The 21,225-nt window shown below is 44.9% G+C and overlaps 1 protein-coding gene and 1 long non-coding RNA gene across 7 annotated transcripts in view; one reads left to right on the top strand and one right to left on the bottom strand.

Moving 5' to 3' along the window:
• Positions 1-17,938, top strand: part of LOC122815606 — a 53,544-nt gene extending 35,606 nt beyond the window's left edge. The window contains exon 2 of the long non-coding RNA XR_006366972.1: positions 17,337-17,938. This is a non-coding gene — a long non-coding RNA (uncharacterized LOC122815606). The remainder of the gene's footprint in view (positions 1-17,336) is intronic.
• DENND2A (DENN domain containing 2A) overlaps positions 1-21,225 on the bottom strand; it is a 2,268,767-nt gene that overhangs the window by 219,856 nt on the left and 2,027,686 nt on the right. The gene's annotated exons all lie outside the window — the stretch shown is intronic.

Genomic DNA, 21,225 nt, shown 5'->3' with positions numbered 1-21,225 from the left:
TTTAGATAAGAAATATGTTCTAGAAATGGTGCATAACATTCAGCAGGTTAGTAACCATTCCTTAAAATGTGGCTATGATGCACTGGAGGCTTCCTTTAGATCAGCCATGACTGGCACAGTCATAAGAAGGCATGCATGGTTGAAAGAACAGGTCTTGCCGGATCATGTTAAAGCAAAACTATTAGATGCTCCTATGGATAAGGTCAGTTTATTTGGTTCTCCTGCTCAACAGGTACTGAAGAAAATGGAAGAGAAGGCAAAATCTGTACAAACAGTGAAAGATTTCTTACAGGTTCAGCCTCCAAGGTTTAGCAGGAACTGGCCTTCCAAAAATTGGTCATTTCCAGACTCCTCTAAAACTCAGAGAGGCAGGAATAGGCGTTCAAGAGGCAGAAATCAATCCAGAGGAGGTCCCTACAGGGACGCCAGTGGCAAGGTAACAACCAGCGAGGCACAGACACAACTACTACCACTGCAACAGGGCAATCACAGTGACTTGGCTCTGGCACCGCCTACCAGGGAACAAATAGCAGCACCCTTAGGCGGAAAGTTAGCCTTATTTTCAAAAAACTGGCACTATATCACAAGAGACAAGTGGATTTTGCAAACTATAGACCAAGGCTACGGGTTTCATTTCCACACTTTACCAGGAAAAAGAGGAATGCCAAACCTACCACCAAATCAAAAGACAGAAGCTCTAAAACAAATAGCTCAATTAGCAAAGATGAGAGCTGTGGAAAGGGTACCATCTATGGAACAAGGCAAAGGATTTTACTCCAGACTATTCCTGGTACCAAGAAAAGAGAAAAATTGGAGGCCTATTCTCGACCTGTCCACTTTAAACACATTCATCATTGTTCCAAAATTCAAAATGCTGACCCTACAGCAACTTCTTCCCATGCTGGGCAAGGAGTATTGGCTGGTAACTCTAGATCTCAAGGAGGCATACCTGCACGTCCCCATACGACCAAATTGCAGAAGATACCTCAGATTTCTTGCAGGATCAGAGCACTATCAATTCACAGCATTGCCCTTTGGCTTATCTACTGCGCCCAGAGTGTTCACGAAATGCCTGGCATCAGTAATCGCTCACTGCAGGCTTCAGGGAATCCAAATATATCCATACCTGGACGACTGCCTGATACAAGCGGACAACAAAAACAAGCTAACAGAAGACTTACAAAGAGTCATTTGCTTACTACAAGCCCTGGGATACACAGTCAATATAAAAAAGTCAAGACTGATACCATCCCAAACAATAACCTTCTTAGGTGCAGATTTGGACACAGTAAAACAGATGGCATTCCTAACTGCAGAAAAACAAGAACAACTTCCTCTCTACTTCTTGGCATTAACAAAGCAGAACAAACTAACAGCAAGGAAAGTACTGCAGGCCTTGGGCTTCATGGCATCCTGCATAATCCTGGTCCCCCATGCCAGACTGCATATGAGAAAGCTACAGTGGTACCTAAAGAATTTATGGTCTCAACACAGGCACAGCTTAGAAACCGAAATACCACTAATTCCATGCCTGAAACAAGAGTTCCTATGGTGGGCTCAGGCATGCCAGTCAAACCAGGTTTGCCCTTCCACAGCATTCAACCAAGCCAAACCATCACAACGGACGCCTCAGACCTCGGTTGGGGGGCCCACATGCTGGACAAGTGCATACAAGGCTTATGGACTCCAGATCAGCTGCACCTGCACATAAATCAAAAAGAAATGCTGGCAGTAAAACTAGCAATCCAGAATTTCAGACCATTCCTCCAAGAAGGCCAGTTGATGATAAGGACAGACAACACCACAGTCATGTGGTACATCAACAAACAGGGAGGCACTCATTCATACCCTTTATGCCGGATGGCACTGGACCTATGGAATATGGCTCTGAGTTACAACATTCAGTTACAAGCAATTTTTGTACCAGGAAAAGAAAACATCCTAGCAGACATATTAAGCAGAACTACCTCGGATGCTCACGAATGGATGCTACACCCGGACATCTTCAAGGTCATCACAAAGAAATGGGGACTGCCATAAATAGACCTATTCGCATCCCCACTCAATCACCAGCTCAAGAAATTCTGCACAAGGACATACCACCTACTTGCTTGGAAGGTGGACTCTCTATCCTTCAGTTGGAAAGGCCTGACAGCATATGCATTCCCACCTCTTCCTTTGATGCACAAGGTGCTATTGAAAATCAAAGAGGAACGTCCAAGGATCATTCTGATAGCTCCAGATTGGCCAAGACAACACTGGTACCCATTACTGAGGAGCATGTCTCGGGGGAAAATGTGGACAACTACCCCTGATTCCTTTGATGTTAACTCAGAGCGACTACAACATCCTGCATCCAAACCTGAAAACTCTGCAACTGACTGCCTGGAACATTACATAAGAGCAACTAACCCAGATTTATCCCAAAGGGTTAAAGACATTATCCTTGAGGCCCGCAGACCCTCAACAAGAAGGAACTATGCAGGAAAATGGAAAAGGTTTCTCATTTGGAGTACCGAGAGGGGCAAAGATGTGTCAAAGGTAGACATTGCCAACATCCTGGAGTATTTGGCAGAGCTTTTCCATACAGGCCTGTCCTATTTCTCCATCAAGATACATGCATCAGCTATTTCTGCAGAATACAGCTTGATCCCCTGTCTTTCAAGATCCTCTACTCAGGCAGTTTCTGAGAGGAATTAAGAATGTAAAACCTCCTAGGAAACCACCATTACCAGCATGGGACTTGAACTTTGTGCTAGAAAAATTGACACTCCCCTTTGAACCAGCAGCAACAGCAGATCTTCAACACCTATCCTGGAAAACTGCTTTCCTGCTGGCAGTTGCCTCAGCAAGAAGGGTTTCTGAGCTACAGGCTTTAATGGCAGTACAACCCTTCCTAATCTTCCATCAAGATAGAGTGTCCATGAGAACTAATCCTACATTTATGCCTAAGGTGGTATCCAGAGTGTCTTTAAACCAGGCAATCCACCTACCTACCTTCTTCCCAATCCACAGAACAGGGGGGAAAGACTGCTGCATACTTTGGATGTACATAGACAGTTGCGCTACTACCTGGACAGAACCAAGGGCAATAGAAAAACTGACCAGCTTCTAGTAGCATATGCAACAGGAAGGGAAGGAAAAGCAATTTCCAAACAGACAATCTCCAAGTGGATAGGAAATTGCATTAGATTCTGTTACTCCTACCATGGAAAGCAAATTCCACAGAACATAAGGCCTCATTCTACAAGGGCTACAGCCACTACCACAGCTTTCTTACGAGGAGTGGCTACCAAGGACATTATAGAGGCTGCTACTTGGACCTCCGTGCATACATTTGCCAAGCATTATAACTTACCTTTATACTCTAGATCCCGAGCAGGGTTTGCCACTGCTGTTTTGCAAGGGATCCTAACTACACCATAATTTCTTCTTCCTCCTGCCCTAGTTTGGCTATGGTATTCTACCCATTTGTAAGGACTGCAGATGCATCCTTGAAGGACATAGTACAGTTTTGTACCTACCATAAATGTAGATGTCCGAACAGGATTGCATCTGCAGTCAGGATTACCCACCCTCCTTCCCCTCTGTGGTATTCCTAGGGTATTTGCCCATCTAATAGCTAGCTGGGGGGGATCTCATATGGTGTATTTGTTTGTATATATGTACATACATGATTATTTTTTGTGTTTGCCTTCTACTATTTGGAAACATTGGCATTTATCCAAAATTTAGCTATCCAAGAGGGCAACTGGCATCTGGGGCAAGAAACACTGAGGAAAATGGCGTCAGCTGATGCCTTTATACCCGAAGAACTGCAGCTATGACGTCGGGTGAAGTGCGACACCAGCCGAGGCCAGACCCAGACTTTGGAATCCGGCCGACCGAAGGGCTGCCTGACGACAGGACAACCCATTTGTAAGGACTGCAGATGCAATCCTGTTCGGACATCTACATTTATGGTAGGTACAAAACTGTACTTTTTGTCGGTTCCAGCTTCGGTACCGACAACCACTTCAGCACCGATCCCTGTGTCGGTGCAGACCATGACCTTGGCACCGATGACTTCTTCGGTGAAGACACCCGTAATCCAGTCTCTCTTGGCACCATTGTCCTCGGTGCAGACAAGTGAGATGGGCACCGAGAATGCCTCTTCTGTGGACAGGCCTGTTTCTCCCTCAGTCTCCGTGAGGTCCACTAGAAGCCTTTCCGAACATGATGTGTTGCGTCTTGTGGATCAGGTGCTCTTGGCCAGAGGTATCCCACCCCTCAGGAACTATTCTTCCTTGGGAGGTGATCACCCATTTCCAAAGACCGCTTCTTAGTCTCCTCCTTCATTGCCTTTGAAGTCCATAGATATAGCTCAGTCTTCCCCTTCTGCGGTCCCCTTTATAGATCTCACTAAGGAACTGCAGTTGCCTTCGTGGCAGGAAAGTTTTGCTACGACCCAGGATGTCAGTTGTGACCCGCATAGTTTGCTGCTCCTCAGCCATCCAGGGACTCCAGGTCGGCAGGCTGAGCCACTTAGGGGTGGGGTGACCCCTATCCTAGACATGCACTCCTCTTCAGGTGGACCAGCTTTCCAACTGATGGAGAAGGCTTTCGCTGCTGTTGGCGATACTGGACTGTCTATACCTCTGCCCTCCTCTGGTACACTGGTTTCACAAGTCGCACCTAGCGGACACCGGGTGCAAGGTCCTCAGGACATATTCCCACAGGAATCCACTTTTCCACTGTCTTCTCCAGCTTCTCCCTCTGAGGAGTTCCACCGGAAAAGTTCGTGTAAGAGGAAGCACATGGACTCCACAAAGGAGTCCCTCACTGAAGACACAGATTTCGATGAGGGGGAAGGATCCCCCCCGGTCACCCTCTGAGGTATCCTTTGGTGATATCCTCGAAATCCTGAAACAGAGAGGTGACTGGCAGTCCTCTAATCCGACCTCTGAGGAATCTGTGTTCTTGCAGGCTTTTCGCGCCCGGCCCCCTACCTCCTGGGTTAATCCACCTGCCGATGAACTTGTCCGGTTCATCGTGCAGTGTGCTTGGAAGGCGACCTTTGCTATCAGGTCCCTGAATTATATGGCACACTTTACCAGGCTTCAAAGGGATCTGATTTCTGAGCTCTCTGAAACCTTGGCTGGTGCCGTGTCTGAGGTCCGTGACAAAGTGGCCTCTCAGCTGGCCCCCATTGAATCAGTATCTAACTCCTCTATGCGACTGATATTTTGCGCATCAGAAGGAGCAGTGGGTTCAGCTGCGGTCTTGAGATGACACGCCTGGATGCGCTTGTGCAATTTCGCGGAACCCTTTAAGGCTTCCTTTCTTAACGCTCCCATTGAAGCCTCCTCGTTGTTTGGGCCCAAAGTTAAAAGCACACTGGCCAGATTTGAACAGGGCAGTAAGACTCTTTCTGCCGTAGGTGTCCGTTATTCTTCCCCTCAACATGCTTTCTCCCGAAACCAAAAGAGTGGGAAGATATGGTTCAAGAAATCTCGGTGTCCTTTCCGTGACATACAGGCCAAGTTCCCTCCTAGAGGCAGAAGGGGAAGCTCACAGGGAAGACGCTCCTTTCGGGGCAGAGGGGGTTTGCGTAACCAGGGTTCCAGGGATTCTTTCCCTGGTCAATCCTACCAGTGCTCTTGAAGAGCGGCCCAACTCCTTTCCTCTGGAGGTGGTTGGGGGACGTTTCTCCTTGTACCCTTCTGCCTGGCTAACCATCACCACTGATTCTTGGGTACAAAGGATTATAACCAGAGGTTATCATATCCCCCTTCGATCTTTGTCCTGCCCCTTCAAAAAACCTTCCCGACGTTCCACCCAGTCAAAGGGAAGAAGCAGCACTAGAGATAGAAAAGCTGCTAAGAAAGAGAGTCATCCAAATAGTCCCTCCAGACCAGATAGGATCCGGATTCTACTCGAGACTATTTTTGGTGCCAAAGAAAACCGGGGACTGGAGACCAATTTTGGATCTCAGTGTATTGAACAAGTTTGCGAGAGTACAGAAATTCCAGAAGGTCACAATACAGTCTATCCTCCTGCTTTTGGAAAAAGACGATTGGATGTGCTCGATAGATCTTCAAGATGTTTACTACCACATAAAAGTGGACAGGCCATCAAGAAGATTTCTGCGCTTCCGTGCGGGAGCCAGTCACTACCAGTTCAGAGCACTGCCCTTCAGACTCTCTACAGCCCCCAGAGTATTCACAAAGTGCATGTCAGTTGTCACAGCTCACTTGCGACTTCAAGGATTCCAGGTGTTAACATATTTAGACGACTGGCTCATTTCCGCCCCCACCAGACATCTGCTGGGAAGAAGCCCTGGCATACTCTCTCCTCGCTGCACAAAGGTTAGGCATAACCGTAAACTGGAAAAAATCCAATCTCACTCCATCTCAGTCAACATAATTCATAGGGGTTATCTTGGACACAAAAAAACTGCAGAGCTGCTATTCCAGAGCACAGAATTCGAAGGATAAATCAACAACTGATTCCAATCCTTTCAAGGGAAAAATCCACGGCTCACTCGGTTCTACAGCTGTTGGGTTCCATGGCAGCCTCCATCACCATTGTTCCCCTGGCCAGGTTTCACGTGAGGCTTCTACAGTGGCTACTGCTTACCCAATGGTATCCTTTTCAGCATCCTCTTTCAGCCATGATTCGAGTAACCCACAGGTGCAAACAGGATTTAAATTGGTGGATGATACACAACCTGTCACAATGGTCTCGTCCCTTCTCCCCCCAGCAACCCAAGGCCACAGTGACCACGGACACCTCCCTGATGGGGTGGGGGGGCTATGTCGGGGACAAGACAATCCAATGCACTTGGTCCGAACTGGAGGCCCGTCTACATATAAATGTTCTAGAGCTGAGGGCAGTGCTTCTGGCGTTGCAAGCATTCCATCCCCTGCTGCCATCTGGGACAATTGCGATTCAATCAGACAACATGGCGTGGTCTGGTACATCAACAAGCAAGGTGGAACCAAATCTTACCCCCTTTGTCAAGAGGCCAAGAGAATATGGCAATGGGCGATGGCTACCAAACGTTTTCTTTTAGCAACGCACATTCCCAGGAGTTCCAGCGTAATAGCAGACAGACTCAGCAGGTGCATTCTTCAACCTCACGAGTGGTCCCTGAATCCCTTGATAGCGGTGGAGATCTTCCACCACTGGGGCCATCCTTGCTGCGACCTCTTTGCATCCCCGACCAACTACAAATGCAGCAACTACTTTGCCCTGATTCCCCCTCCGGGACTGTCACCCAGGGATGCTCTAGTCCATGATTGGCCCTCAGGTCTTCTTTATGCATTTCCACCCTTTCCCCTCATTCCCCAGTTTCTGAAGAAAGCCCGTCAGTTGAAGAGCAAGGTGATCCTCATAGCACCATATTGGCCTCGATAGATTTGGTTCCCCTTCCTTTGGCCTCACCTACTAGATCGACCATGGATTCTCCATCCAACCCCAGAGTTGATCTCACATCCACAGAACCTGATTTATCCCAACTTGAACAGCCTGAAGCTCACGGCTTGGCCATTCCAATTCACTTGATTGCCAGGCAGAATGATCTTTCTTTCCAAGTATGTGATATTCTCATTGCATCTCATAAGTCGTCCACTAGAATTACTTATCTGAGCAAGTGGAAAAGATTTACCTGTTGGCTGAAGGATAAACAAGTAGATCCCGTCTCAGCACCAGTGTCAATAATACTAGACTATCAGGCCGACCTCTTTCAGTCAGGTCTATCGGCCTCTACCGTCAGAGTTTATTTGGCTGCAATTTCTAATTTTCATGAGGGTGTACAAGATTCCTCTGTGTCCCGCAAGTTGTGCAAGACCTTCATAAAAGGTGTGAATCATCTGAAGCCACCTTTTAGAGAACCTGTTCAACCATGGGATTTATCATTATTTCTACAAGCTCTGACAATGCCACCTTTTGAACCTGCCTCTTCTTAGGTTCATAGATTCATAGATTAGTACTAGGCTAACTGCCCTTGTGAGCCATTTTAAGCCTAGCCAATTATCCCTTGTGAGACTCAAACCCTGCTACCTTTTGTTTGTAAAGCAAACACCTTAACCATTAGGCCACTCTCCCAAGACCTCAAGTATTTGTCATGGAAAACCTTGTATGTTAAATTGTCTATCTCGCCTTCGTTTCTAGCTGGTTGGGATCGGCTCCGACTCTGCCATCTTCTATAGCTCGAGAGCTGTTTACTGGCTCGAGGCTACCCCTTATCCGATGATGCCTAGCGCTAGCTACCCAGATCTCATTTGTCACATCAGCTGCGAGGTGTCGTTCTTACTGGCTCAGGCTCGTATAAGTTTCTTGTTCAACTGTTTTTTTGTCAGTTTAGTGCTTTTTCTGGAATTTTATTGTTTAAATTGTAGTCTGTAACTTGTGTTAGTTTAGTGTATTGGTAGTCCCTTAGAACTCGTTTAAATTAGAGAGTTCTCCCCCTCCCCCCACCCCTATCCCTACTTGTAGGTTAGAGTTTAGTTTAATCCTTTCCTCTTTCTTATTGTTAGGTAGCCGTTTAAGTTATTGGCTTCCTAGTTTAAAAAAAAAAACATTCTTTAGCTGTAGTATACTGTGTGTTTTGCTTTTTGTTGTTAGTGTTATGGTATTTTGTTGTCACTGTTCGGCCTTTTGGCCAAAAATCAGTGTGTATCTTACAGGTATTTTGTTGGATATGTCTAAAGAATCCAAAGTGTCTGGATTCAAGAAGTGCGACTCATGCTGTCAGAAAATGTCTCTGACAGATGGTCACACTTCTTGCGTCTATTGCTTAGGCGCAGTGTACCTGCAGGACTCTTGTTCCATATGCCATGCATTCAGCCCAAGAGTTCTGCAGAAGCGCAAGAATAAACTTATTCTGAGGGTCTTCTCAAGCCCCAGGATTCACCGGCCAAGGCTCTGCCTGTGAAATGCCCTAAACCGACCAAATCACCAGCGCCAAGCTCTGAGCCGACGTTGGTTCAAGCTTTACCGGCTACTTCGGTTCCGGTCGGAACCAAGGAGACTATCTCCCCATCGGCTCCATCAGTATCTTCGGAGCCGACGTGGAGCCACAAGAGGATGAGGTCCCCTTCTTTGGAATCCATACATTCGGCTCCTCGGTCTCCCCTGCTGCAGAGTGAGGGCAGTCACAGATCTTCCCACTCCTCTCGGTCCTCTAGGCTGTCGGATCACGATGTGGAGAGGGTGGTCAGTAGGTTACTGAAGTCGTAGGCACTTGCCAAGATGTTGTCCAGCCCTCCTCAACAGGTGTCGGCTCCGTCCACTTCTGTCGATATTCCTCCTCCGACTCCATTGAGCTCGGAGCCAGAGTTTGTTGGGGTTCGAGTCGTGGCACCGTCAGCTCCGATAACTATTCCTCCTTCGGTTCCGTCGTTGACTCCGATTCCCTCGATGGTGCCGTCCGCCGAGGGATCTGGGTGCCGAGGCTCCCTCATCTGCTCCGAGGGGGCGAGTGGCATCGGACCCTTGTCCGACCCCGTTCTCCCTCTCGGAGCTTCGGCGCAGGTGAGCTCGGCTCCTACATCGGCCTCGGAGCCGTTTCCCTCGGTGCGGAGAAGGATTCCGATTTCCTCTGAACCGGAGCCTTCTCTGCATCGTAGCAGGGACGCCTTTGATGTCATGAGGAGTGTTCTGACCACTGAGTCAACTCCACATTCGACCCCACCGGCTCTGTCCCCTGTAGTGCCTGCGTTAACCTCTGCTCCTCCTCCAGACCCCAAGCATGGGAAACGGCGCTCCAGGGCACCCCATTGGGTGTTTCCTCTTCTTCAGAGACCTCCCCTGATCATTCAGAGGAGCCCCCTCAGAAGAAGTGCAAGAGGAAGCACATTGACTCCCCTGAGTCTGTCACTTCTGATACAGTCCCCGAGATCCCCCTCTGAAGATGTTTCCTTCTCGGACATCCTAGAAATGCTTAAGCAGAGGGGGAACTGGACTCCCCTAGCCCTTACCCAGGATGAGTCTGTATTCCTGGATGCGTTCGGTTCCCGACCTTCCACCTCCTGGGTTTCTCTGCCTTTCGATCCACTCATGTCAGTGGTGGCTCGAAAGGCTTTGTCAGCCCCAGATACAGTGGAACCAACCCCGAGGAGACACAGCAAGTTTATCACTGCACCCCTTGATAAGCAGTTCCTTACCAAAGGTGTTCCTGTGGATGCCATGGTGGTAGCAGCAGCCACTAAGAAAGAGTTAGCAGAAACTTCTTCATCTATCCATCCTAACAAGGAGTCCAGGACTATGGCTAGATACGGGAAGTGAATGTTTGCTTCAGCGACCTTTTCTATGAGGTCACTGAATTACTTATGCCATTTTACCCAGCTTCAGAGGGATCTCCTTAAAGAGCTCGGAGATACCCTTCAGGATCCATCAGCTGAAGGGGCTCAAGCTAAAGTGGCTTCTCAGCTGGCAACCCTTAATTCCATAGCCAACTCCTCCATGAGGCTTATTTCCTATGCAGCCGATGGTGTGAGTAGAGCCACAGGTACAGGCGTGGCCCTTAGGAGACACGCATGGATGCGGCTGTGTAATTTTGCGGAACCCTTTAGAGCGTCATTCACCAACACCCCCTTTGATGGTTCCTTTCTCTTTGGACCACAGGTGAAAGATACTCTGACTAGGTGTGATCAAGAAGGCAAGACTCTTTCTGCCATCGGAGTCCATTTTTCCACTCTTTCCAGGCCATACCCCAAGGGTCAGAAGAGTGGTAAAATGTGGTTTCGAAAATCCCAGGGAGCTTCGCCTGACACACTTAGCGAATTTTCCTCCAGGGGCAGAGGAGGAAACAACAACAACAGATGCCACCCTCGTGGCAGAGGGGGTCCGCAGAACCAGGGCAGCAGAGAATCCTTCTCTGAGAAGCCCTTCCAGCATCCCTGAAGGGTTGCCCGGCTGCCCGCCTCTGGAGGCAGTCGGGGGAAGACTATCACTGTACCCAAAAGCCTGGCAGAATTTAACACGAGACAAATGGGTACACTCAATCATATCCAGAGGAGGTTACAAAATTCCCTTCTTTCAGGGTTCAATTGGCGGCCATCTCTAACTTTCATGTTGGATTGTCTAATGTAAACATTGTCTCATAAGCTGTGCAAAGTTTTTCTCAGAGGGACTACTCTCCGTAGGCCCCCCGGTGAGAGATCCCCCTCCTCCTTGGGACCTTAATTTGGTACTAACCTCCTTAATTATGCCCCCTTTTGAACCGGCAGCATCCTGCTCTATTAAGTTTCTGTCTTGGAAAACTCTCTTTCTGGTAGCTATTACTTCAGCCAAACATGTCTCTGAACTTCAGGCACTTAGTGTTCATCCTCTGTACTTAGTTTTTCATAAGGACAGGGTTGCTCTGAGGACTAATCCCTCCGAAAGTCTGCTCAGAAAATAATCTAAACCAATCTATAGACCTCCCGGTGTTTTTTCCTAACCACACCAACAAGGCAGAATACAAATTACACCAATTGGATGTTCATAGACAATTGTGTTTTTATTTGCATAGAACGAAGGATATAAGGAAGTCGGACCAACTTTTCCTTTCCTATGCTCGGGGCAAACAAGGTCTCCCAGTTTCCAAAGTGACCTTATCCAGGTGGTTGTCTCATATTATTACCTTCATCTATCAACTGAGAAACAAAGAGGTGTCTATCAAACCGAAAGGTCATTCTACTAGGGCCTTGGCCTCCTCTGTAGCCTTCCAGTATAGGTTGCCCATTGATTCTATCTGCGCGGCCGCTACGTGGGCAAACCCTCATACCTTTATTTCTCATTACAAGTTAGATTTGGTCTCCAGAAGTAAAGCTAACTTTGGTTCCACTGTTCTGAAAAGTCTGTTCCAGTGAGCCGCCCAGGATTGTAGGTGCTAGGGACGCTGTCCCAACCAACAAGAAATGAAGGCGAGATAGACAACTTAACATAAAGAAGTTATGTACCTACCATAACGTTCCATGTTAGTTGTCTTCATCTCGCCTTCTTTCTTGCATCCCCCCCTCCATCCCTCTGTCCTATTGTACCGAGAGGAGTTCAGGTTTCACTGGCTTAGTGTTTTCTGGTTGGTTTCCTCTACTGACTTAGAGAGTATGACAGGTATGCTCAACCTTTTGCTTGGAAGGGTTTCATTATATAGCTATGGCTGGTGTTAGCTATTTCAAACGAGATCTGGGTAGCTAGTGCTAGGCATCATGGGATAAGGGGTAGCCTCGAGCCTGTAAACAGCTCTCGAGCTATAGAAGATGGCCGAGTTCGCTCCGATCCCAACCAGCAAGAAAGAAGGCGAGATGGAGACAACTAACATGGAACGTTATGGTAGATACAGAACTTCTTTTTTTGGTTGCTATTACTTCTGCCAGACGTATTTCTGAGCTTCAAGCTCTGTGTATCAAGAGTCCTTACTTGATTTTTCATAGAGATAGTGTCTCTGAGAACTAATCACATTAGCTAGATGGTTGAAGGACTGTGTGACCTTCATTTATACACAATGCAATATCTCGTTGCCTACTGCCATCAAAGCTCATTCAACAAGGTCGGTGGCAACTTCTGCTTCCTTCCATACCAGAGCTTCTTTACATGACATCTGTGCAGCTGCATCTTGAGCTTACATAACTTTATCAATCATTACAAATTGGACTTGGCCTCCAGGGGAAGAGCATCTTTCGGTTCTGTGGTGCTCAGGAATGTCCTTCCATGAGAGCCTCCCAGGAATAGAGATAGCTGGGGACTCTGTCCCATGCGTAAGGAATGAATGATGATTAACAAGATCAGATAAAGAAGTTATGTCGTACCATAACGTTCCATCTGTATTGTTGATCCTCGTTCAGTCATTACGACCCTCCTTCCTTCCCCCTCCTGTGGCTTCTAGTGGATCTCACCATCCGGTTCTCTTAGGTTATTTGACCAGAGGTAGCCTCTACCTTCTTTTGACTTGCAAACTCAATCTGAGGGGGATTGCGGGTAAGAGTTTAGCTCGAGAGTTTGAAGCTGACGCGAGCTTGGAAAATGGCCAGCTCGGTTCCGAGGTCGGAACCGATACCCATATGTAATGACTGAACAATGATCAACAATACAGATGGAACGTTATGGTAAGACATAACTTCTTTTTTTTACCCATGCGAAAACACGTTAAGAGTGTGTGTTCCCACTTAAACTGATGTGTCCTGTTTTATTTTTTTATTTATTTATTTTTTTCCTTATCTCTGTTCCCTTCACAGAGGTGAAAACAGCTTGCATGCTTTTAGTAAACATTAATGTTTAGCACCAAGAAAAAATGCACTGGCTGCCTTTAATTAATTAAATTGTGCGCAGTTATATTTTAATGCATTAAAGTAGCAAGGCTATTGGGGAGACAACTACTTTAATAACTTAATTCACTTCCTACAGTTTGCCACTTCATTTAATTTTCACTGACCTCCTTGTCGGTATAGCTTTAAATGTTAATGACATTGTACCTTATAAATTTTACTCCGCACAGTGTTCAGACATCTAATAATTAATTGCTTGCACTTGCAGAATACTCATTCCCATTTTAAAGCATTTGCTAATGAGAAAAAACAACTAATGGCTTTGCAGACGTATGAAATTTCAGACCTCTCGTGATTAATTGCTTGCACCTGTAGAGCTCGTTTCCCACTGAAAGCATTTGCTGTTGGAAAAATAGCAAATGACTTTACAAATGCAAGAAAGAAGTGTCATTTCAATCGCTTTCATAATTGTGTTATTTTTCAAGCCTGTTATTTGTCTGCAGATTACACCATGGACATTAAAACAGGCATCCATCCCTGTAAAAACAAGGTAATTATTTTCTTAATTGTACTTATAATGCGGTCAGTACCCTTTTACATCCCCACCCCAGCAGACCATGATCACAGCATTATGTGAAGTTTAACTTGCTTCTTTCCAACCTTTCCTACCTTGTTGCAGTGTAAATCCTGGCTACATTACAATTAAGAAAAGAGTACTTTCTTGAGTTAATATCTTTAATACATACTGCAGTTACTGATATGACCCTCCCCCCCCATTTAAAATAGCCCTTGACTGCACCCAATACAAAAGTGCTGTATGGTATAACATGCAGTTTGCATAATTCATTTTTATATAAATATTAATAAGAATAAAAATGTGTTTTATGTACATTTACTTCTTTGGTGTCTTGCCAAACATTATAGTTATAAAGTTCACCCCCCTGTTTAACATAGTCAAAAAAACTTCAAATCTTTCTCATCTACCACTTTTTGCAGAGCCACATTTCACATGTCTGTAATGTTGTATCTAAGTGAAGTAATACTTCACAGTCTCCAGTTTATTTCCTAATTTCACAATGTTGCAGATCATTTTCCTGTTCATCTTCAGCTGCTAACACCAGTCTCTGATTCATGTCCAAGGTGTTCCTGTTTCTGCTAGTTAGCTCATGTGCTGTTTTTATTTTCCTTTGGAACAATCAAAAAGGTTTCACTGGCAAAGTCTCTACAGGCGTGTTATTGTTAGAGGAGTGTAAATCAAAGTCCCTATCTTCTTGCTGGCTCACTCACTTGGCTATTTTTTTTAATTTCTTGTTTAGCCTGTTCATAGGTATTTACTAGGTATGCTGATCAGGAGACCATTAAGGAGCGTAGTTCAAATTCTCAGTAGCCCCAAAACACTGATTAAGTGACTTGCTCAGAATCACACAGTAGGCAAATGATGGCTGAGGAGAATCAAACCTGTACCAAAGGAAGCAGCTGTTTAGTAGCTCATAGTGTTAATGCTGTGTGTTAACTGCATCCGGAAATGTTTTTGATCCTATAGCAAAAGTGGGATAAGTTGATTCTCCCCATAAAACAAGGTAGATTAGGATTACCTGATATGATAGTGTGCTTTAGAGCCACTTAGTTAAGACTTTTATACATAAGCAGAAGTTTACAAATCAAAGTTCAAAGGAATGAAGATTGGGGGGGTTTCAAGAAATAAGGAGAGAGTAGGATTCTGGGTGCACTTCCTTAATGAGAATAACAGTAACTAGACAAAATATTATATCCATAATGCAGCACAAGAGTATTCTAAAAACTAAACCAGTACAGGAATGAAGAAGGATTTTACCTGTAGGGATGAAGAAAGTAGGTATAAAAAATAGACAAGAAGTGGCTAAAATTTACATAAGGATAGCAAGATAACAAAGGTATTGGGAGCAAATATCTACAGAAGGACGATGATGGAGTGGGATAAGGTTTGAACTGAAGAGCAGAGTGCATTCCCTATCAGAGATTGATAACTTGAGTATAGGCAAAGAGAAAGGGCTTAGGGGAGTGCCAAGTGAAAGAGTAGCTCTTGTTCGGCTTTTAGTTGAGTCTAGAAGAGAAGTTGTAATAAAATAATTAGTAGAGCATATAAAATATAGCATAACTGTTACAATCAAGCAGAATAGTTTAGAAGAGATTGGGAAGAGAGACTGAAAATGCAGTTTATAGAAAATAGGGAGAGAACATTTGTATGGTTCCCAAGTATACAACAAAGTCCAGAAGGTGTAGGATTTTTGCATGGGTTTTGTGTCCTCGGGTGGCTAGCAAATGCTGGAAGCATGATGGGAAAGAGAAAAGTAATTGGGGGTATTGTTTTGGAAGAGTTGACCGATTTAATAAATTCCCTACAGTATACTCTATCAGAAATGTTGGGGAGGAAATGGTTGTAACTAAGGAAATAATTCTTTTAAGCTGGATATATAATCTGAATTGCCTAGACTTAGTAAACCTTTCTAAATATAATTATCTTGGCAGCCAAGAAAAGCAATTGCTAGAAAATGGAATTCAAAATCTGAACCAGATATAACTGAAGCATTGAATATTGTAAAGGAGATAAAAGAATTGATGGGATCTTTTAAAGTAAGCTCCTTACTTAAACTAGATAGAAATAAATTGAATTTGTGATGACAATACATGCAGAATAGTGTTCAGGAGAAGGTGTAAAATGTAAAGGAATAATTGATCAATTTATGTAATGGAGTAAAGGAAAATTGTTAAAGAAAACACAATGATGATAAAAAGGTAGGGATATAAAAAGAGAGCACTTTATTATTTTGTTTTGATAGGAGAAAAGGTAAATTCTCACTCTTTTGATGGCAGGCAGAAATTATTGTAAGAGTGGAACACACTGCTGAAGCAGGAAAAAACTCTTGCCATGTCAACCTTGACCATGCATTCTTACAGTGCTGTATTCTGAGCTTACAACTGGTGACCCAAGGTGGGACACCTTTCAGATAACAGATGTCAGAGATCATTTTGGTTGACACAACTGACTGCAAACACTGCTGCAGAAAAAAGGGCTTCACCTAAATTTAGTGGAAAAAGAACTCATTCAGACACAGAATTCATAGTGTGCTGTGATTAGTTAGAAAAGCCCCCTTTTTTACCCCTTTACAATGAGAGGGGTTCTGCAGTTTTCTTTGTGTGGGACATGTCCTGCAGTATCGCCTGTTTGGAAGACTTTTTTATTGCAGTGTGGTGTACATTTGCTTTGTGACAGTTTTGCAGCAGTGTTTCACTTTCTGTCATGACTGTGTACTTTGTACTGCAGAAGAGACTGACCATTGTGGATCTCTGTGTTTATGCAGCTTGGATGTTCAAAAGAGTAATCTCCATGTATCTTGAAAACTTAACTAGTTTGATTAACCTTTTCAGTGAGCTGATGACATGCCATCATATTTGTTGTATTTCTTCTCACTGTCCTCCTTCCTTCTTGAATGTAACTGCTTCAATGGAATCATTGAGCCTGGAGGTTGTATTCAGTAGTTAACTAACTGCATTTGCCAGGGAAGATCAGTCTGAAGGCTGTAGCATTACAAGGTGGGAGGGCTGAATAGTGTTAGCAGAAACTTCAGAGTACAAGTGCAGAAACATGACGGGCTGCCCAGGACCTCTCAATACACATAATGTAGATTGTGCTATGCCTTGGGACTCTTAAAAAAAGCTTTTAGGCATGGCTGTCACAGGCTTGCTGTTCTCCTAGTGACAGAATTGATCAATTTATTTAAGGGTGCAAATTAAATTTAATTTAAGGCCTGGAAGCTTTTTTTATTTTAATTTGCATTGCAAAGCCTGCCTAAGCCATTGCCATACACTTGAAACCACTTTCAGAAGTCAAAGATCTGCTGTTATGATGAGTACCCACAGCGCTGTGCTTTTTTCATTTTTCTTCCACAGTGGAAAATTGCGCTTTCTTAGAAACAGTACTGTCCATTTTTATTGATTACAGTATTAACTTTTGCTGAGATGCCACATTTCTGTTCATGATTTCGTCTTCTAACATTTTACTTGCAGAATGTGTCTTGTCAGGTGCATCAGTACTTACAGTTTAACTCTCTACTCCCTCTGCAGATTGTCCAGAGTCGTCGCATTGTGGTGTCTACAAAATGTGGTCACATCTTCTGCAGCCAGTGCCTTCGTGACTCTCTGAAAAATGCTAACACTTGTCCGACTTGCAGAAAGAGGCTAAATCACAAACAGTACCATCCTATATATATTTGATTAGAGCCTTTGATTACAGATGGCATAATAAAAAAGACTGTGTAGATAGGTTGTAGTTTGCTGTATTTTTTTTTTTTATTTTGTACTGGATGGTTAAAAGAAAATCTTACAATTTTGCTTGCATTAAAGTGTGAGAGTTTCACAAGGAAAAGCTGTTGGAACACACATGTATTGGGGATAGTTTTTATCTGAATACATTACAGCCTGTTATATTTTAATTTCCCATTTTACAGGTCTGTAAATGAGACTATAAAATGGAATTTAGATATGCATATTTTCTGAATTTTTTAAGAATGCAAAATAATTTATACACTGTAGTGAAAAGCATTCTCATTTTATGTGAGGTGTTGGAATAGAATTGTACATTGATTGATGTCAGAACTTCAGACAACAGATGCTTTGCAAGTCTTGTATTTTTCATTACACTTTAAATTAAAAAAAATAACTTATAATGTCTGTGGTACTTTTACTTTTCAAAAACTTGAACACTAACACTGTTGTCAGCTTAGATCAACACGTCTCCTGCTGTTGGCTGTTATGACATTGCCTGGTGTGAATTTCTTATTGGCCTTGCCAAGGTCTTTGGCACTATTTCCCATGCAGACATTAACAGCTTTGTAAATTTGAATATAAATTATGATGTTCTTGTTCCACTATTGCAGTCATCACCTGTGGGATTATCCCTGCTGTGGTAGCCCTCGGTCAGCCCGAATACCAGAGTCAATGTTTTTGTGTGCCGGCTACCGTCGCCTGTAGTCTGATGTCAGGTCATCAGTGCTATAAAGCATGGCAGCCGACATCATTACATCAGTCTTTCTTGCCGTGGAGCCCGTAGCAGAAGCAGTTTGCACAAGTGCCAGTTGGTCGTTACCAGAAGTTGAATTTCAGCAGAAAACGTCTAAAGCTAAGTACCCCCGCTGGGGATCCTTTTTTCTTGCTCTAACCAATGTCTGAAAAATTAACAGTTGTCTCGCCTGTGGAAAGCAGATACCACACTGAGATTTTCATTCTTACTGCATCACTTGTTTTGGCCCAGATCATGACGTCCCTCATTGCCGGTTCTGTGCCCTCTTTAATGGGAGAACCATTCGAGCTCTTTTTGTACACAATTATTTCCGTGTTCCATCTTCGAATTCCGATATGGCGTCTGTCAGCCAACAATCTGTGGATATTCCGAAAAAACAGAGGTAAAGATAGAGACAGGCTACACAAGGCTAAGCCTTCCGACGACGCTACCGCTAAGCAAGTCAGTTCTCCAGAATTCGGTGAGGCGCTTTCGCAGCCCCTGATGCCTGACTCGCTATTTACACAGGCCTCTGCCGAGACCCTTTCGGAGTCTGGTGTACCGCAGAAATCTACTTAGTCTTCCAAGCCTTTGGCTGTCTCTGCCTTGGTTGGGTCCAGAGCCGCGATGCAGGCACCGGCTTCCGAGGAGGCCTTTCGCACTACCAATTCTAGACAAAAAAAGATGTCTTCACATCCGACTACCACTTGTCAGAGACCGACTGATTCTCTCAGGCCTAGAAGCCAGGCTACTCCTAGGAAATCTGCTTCTAGCCACCATCTTGCTACTGCTCCCCCACCCCAAGCTTAAATGCTTAAAATGGCAGAGGATCTCGTCTCCCTTATGTGAGGCATTAAGGCCCCTACTCCTAAAAGGAAAAGGCATCCCTCTCCAGAAATTGACAGACCAAGGGTCTGGGGAATCTAGTTATTCTGCTTTTGAAGAGGAACAAAGTCCCTTAACTGTTTGAGGATTCAGATGCAGAGGAGTCCGTCCCTTCTGCCTCCCCTGAAGAGGACCTCTCCTTTGGGGAAACCCTTCATTCCCTCTGGGAACATTTCCAATGGGAATCTCAAGACTTCCCACAGTCTAAGAAAATACTTAAGAGTTTCTGGATCTGCCCCCTGTCCCACCTATTCTGGAAGTGGTGGATGATGTTTTCCATGAATCCAGCTTTGCCCCCGATGACCTGCCTCCTGCTCCAAGTAAACCTGACAGGTACTACAGAGTACCGAATTCTCACAAATACCTGTATAGAAATCCTGCTGCAGACCCTGAGGTCATTACACAGGGACCCAAAGGAGCTAAGACTAGTTCTGCCAAGAATCCTCTTCCTTCGGGCAAAGACTCCAGAGCTCAGGACAGATTGGGTAAGAAAGTATACACTTCTGCAACCTTAGCTATCAGAGCACTCAATTGTCAGTTCCATATATTAAAATATCAACAACACTTTTTGGAAAAATTAAAACAGAAGATTGCTTCCTCCCCTGACTGCCAACTCAAAAGAGCTGGTAGAATTGCTACACTCTGCTTGTCAAGTGGCCAGGCACTCATTACAATGTGGATATGACACCCTAGAAGCCTCTAGCAGGGAGCAGTGACATGATCTGTTATTAGGAGACATGCATAGCTAAAGGAACAACATCTCCCTGATCATGTCATGTCTAAACTTATTGATGCACCCCTAGACAAGGAGTGCCTTTTTGGGGGGAAAAGCAGAAAAAGTGCTTAAAAAGATGGAAGACAAAGCAAAATCTATGCAAACAGTAAAAGATTTCTTTCAAGTTCAACCGCCCATATTCAGCAGGAACTTTCTAAGCACTGGGCCTACCCTGCACCCAGCAGACAGGGCCTAGGTAAGCCCCGCAGAGACAGGCCAACCAGGCTCCTATCCCAGGGCCAGCAAAGAAGCAAACAATGGACTACTTCCGTCTCTAAGGCAGGGAGTTGTAAGCCAAGCTTTTATGGCTAACACTCGCAATGACTCCCCCCCCCCCCCCCCGCCCTCCCTTCACTCAAAGACTAGGAGGAAGGCTTACCCTCTTCAAAGACAATTGGATTTCTATAACCAAGAAGCTGTGTGTCTTAAAAATAATTTCTTAGGGATACAGATTCTCTTTCAGCGAGCTCCCAATTCCAAGTGGGTACCCAGACCCCCCCCCCAAACCAGTGGGCAGAGACATTGAAACAGGTCCAAACTCTAATATCCCAGGGGGAAGTAGAACCTGTCCCTCCAGATCAAACAGGAAAAGGTTTTTCCTTGTTCCCAGAAAAGAGGGCACTTTGACGCCCCATCCTGGATCTATCCAAACTGAACATCTCCTTGGTGGTCCCTAAATTCAAAATGCTAACTTTGCAGCAACTCCTGCCTATGCTAACAAAAAAATGCCTGGCTTGTGACACTGTATCTAAAAGATGCCTACCTCCACATCCCCATTTAGGGATTTGTGCAGAAAATTCCTGTACTTCAAAGCAGGCTGTCACTTTCAGTTCTTTGCTCTACCCTTTGGTTTATCTACTGCTCCCAGACTATTCACAAAATGCTTGGCCGCGGTTATAGCATTCTGCAGACAGAGAAATATACAGATTTATCCTTACCTGGATGACTGCCTCATTCAGGCAGAGTGCAAAGAAAAGTTGCTCCAGGACCTTCTCTTTGTCAAATCTCTCCTCGCTTCCCTAGGGTTCACCATCAACAAGAAAAAATCAAAACAAAACCCCACCAGACAAATTATTTTCCTGGGAGCTGTGCTAGACACAGCATCCCAAATGGCCTTCCCATCCCCAAAAAAGCAGAGCTTGCTGCCTCTCTACTTCACCCAGCTGGCTTCCAGAAGCCCCTCACTGCGAGGAAGTTCCTGCAAGCCCTGGGATACATGGCATCTTGCATCCTTCTTATCCTCCTCACCAGGCTTCACATGAGAAAACTTCAGTGGTACTTAAAGAACCTTTCGT

The sequence above is a fragment of the Protopterus annectens genome, chromosome 11.part0, assembly GCF_019279795.1.
Source record: "Protopterus annectens isolate FY-2018-M chromosome 11.part0, PAN1.0, whole genome shotgun sequence".
NCBI classification, from domain to species: Eukaryota; Metazoa; Chordata; order Ceratodontiformes; family Protopteridae; genus Protopterus; species Protopterus annectens.
The sequence above is the reverse complement of the archived record's forward strand: the minus strand, read 5'-3'. Positions and strand labels throughout refer to the sequence as shown.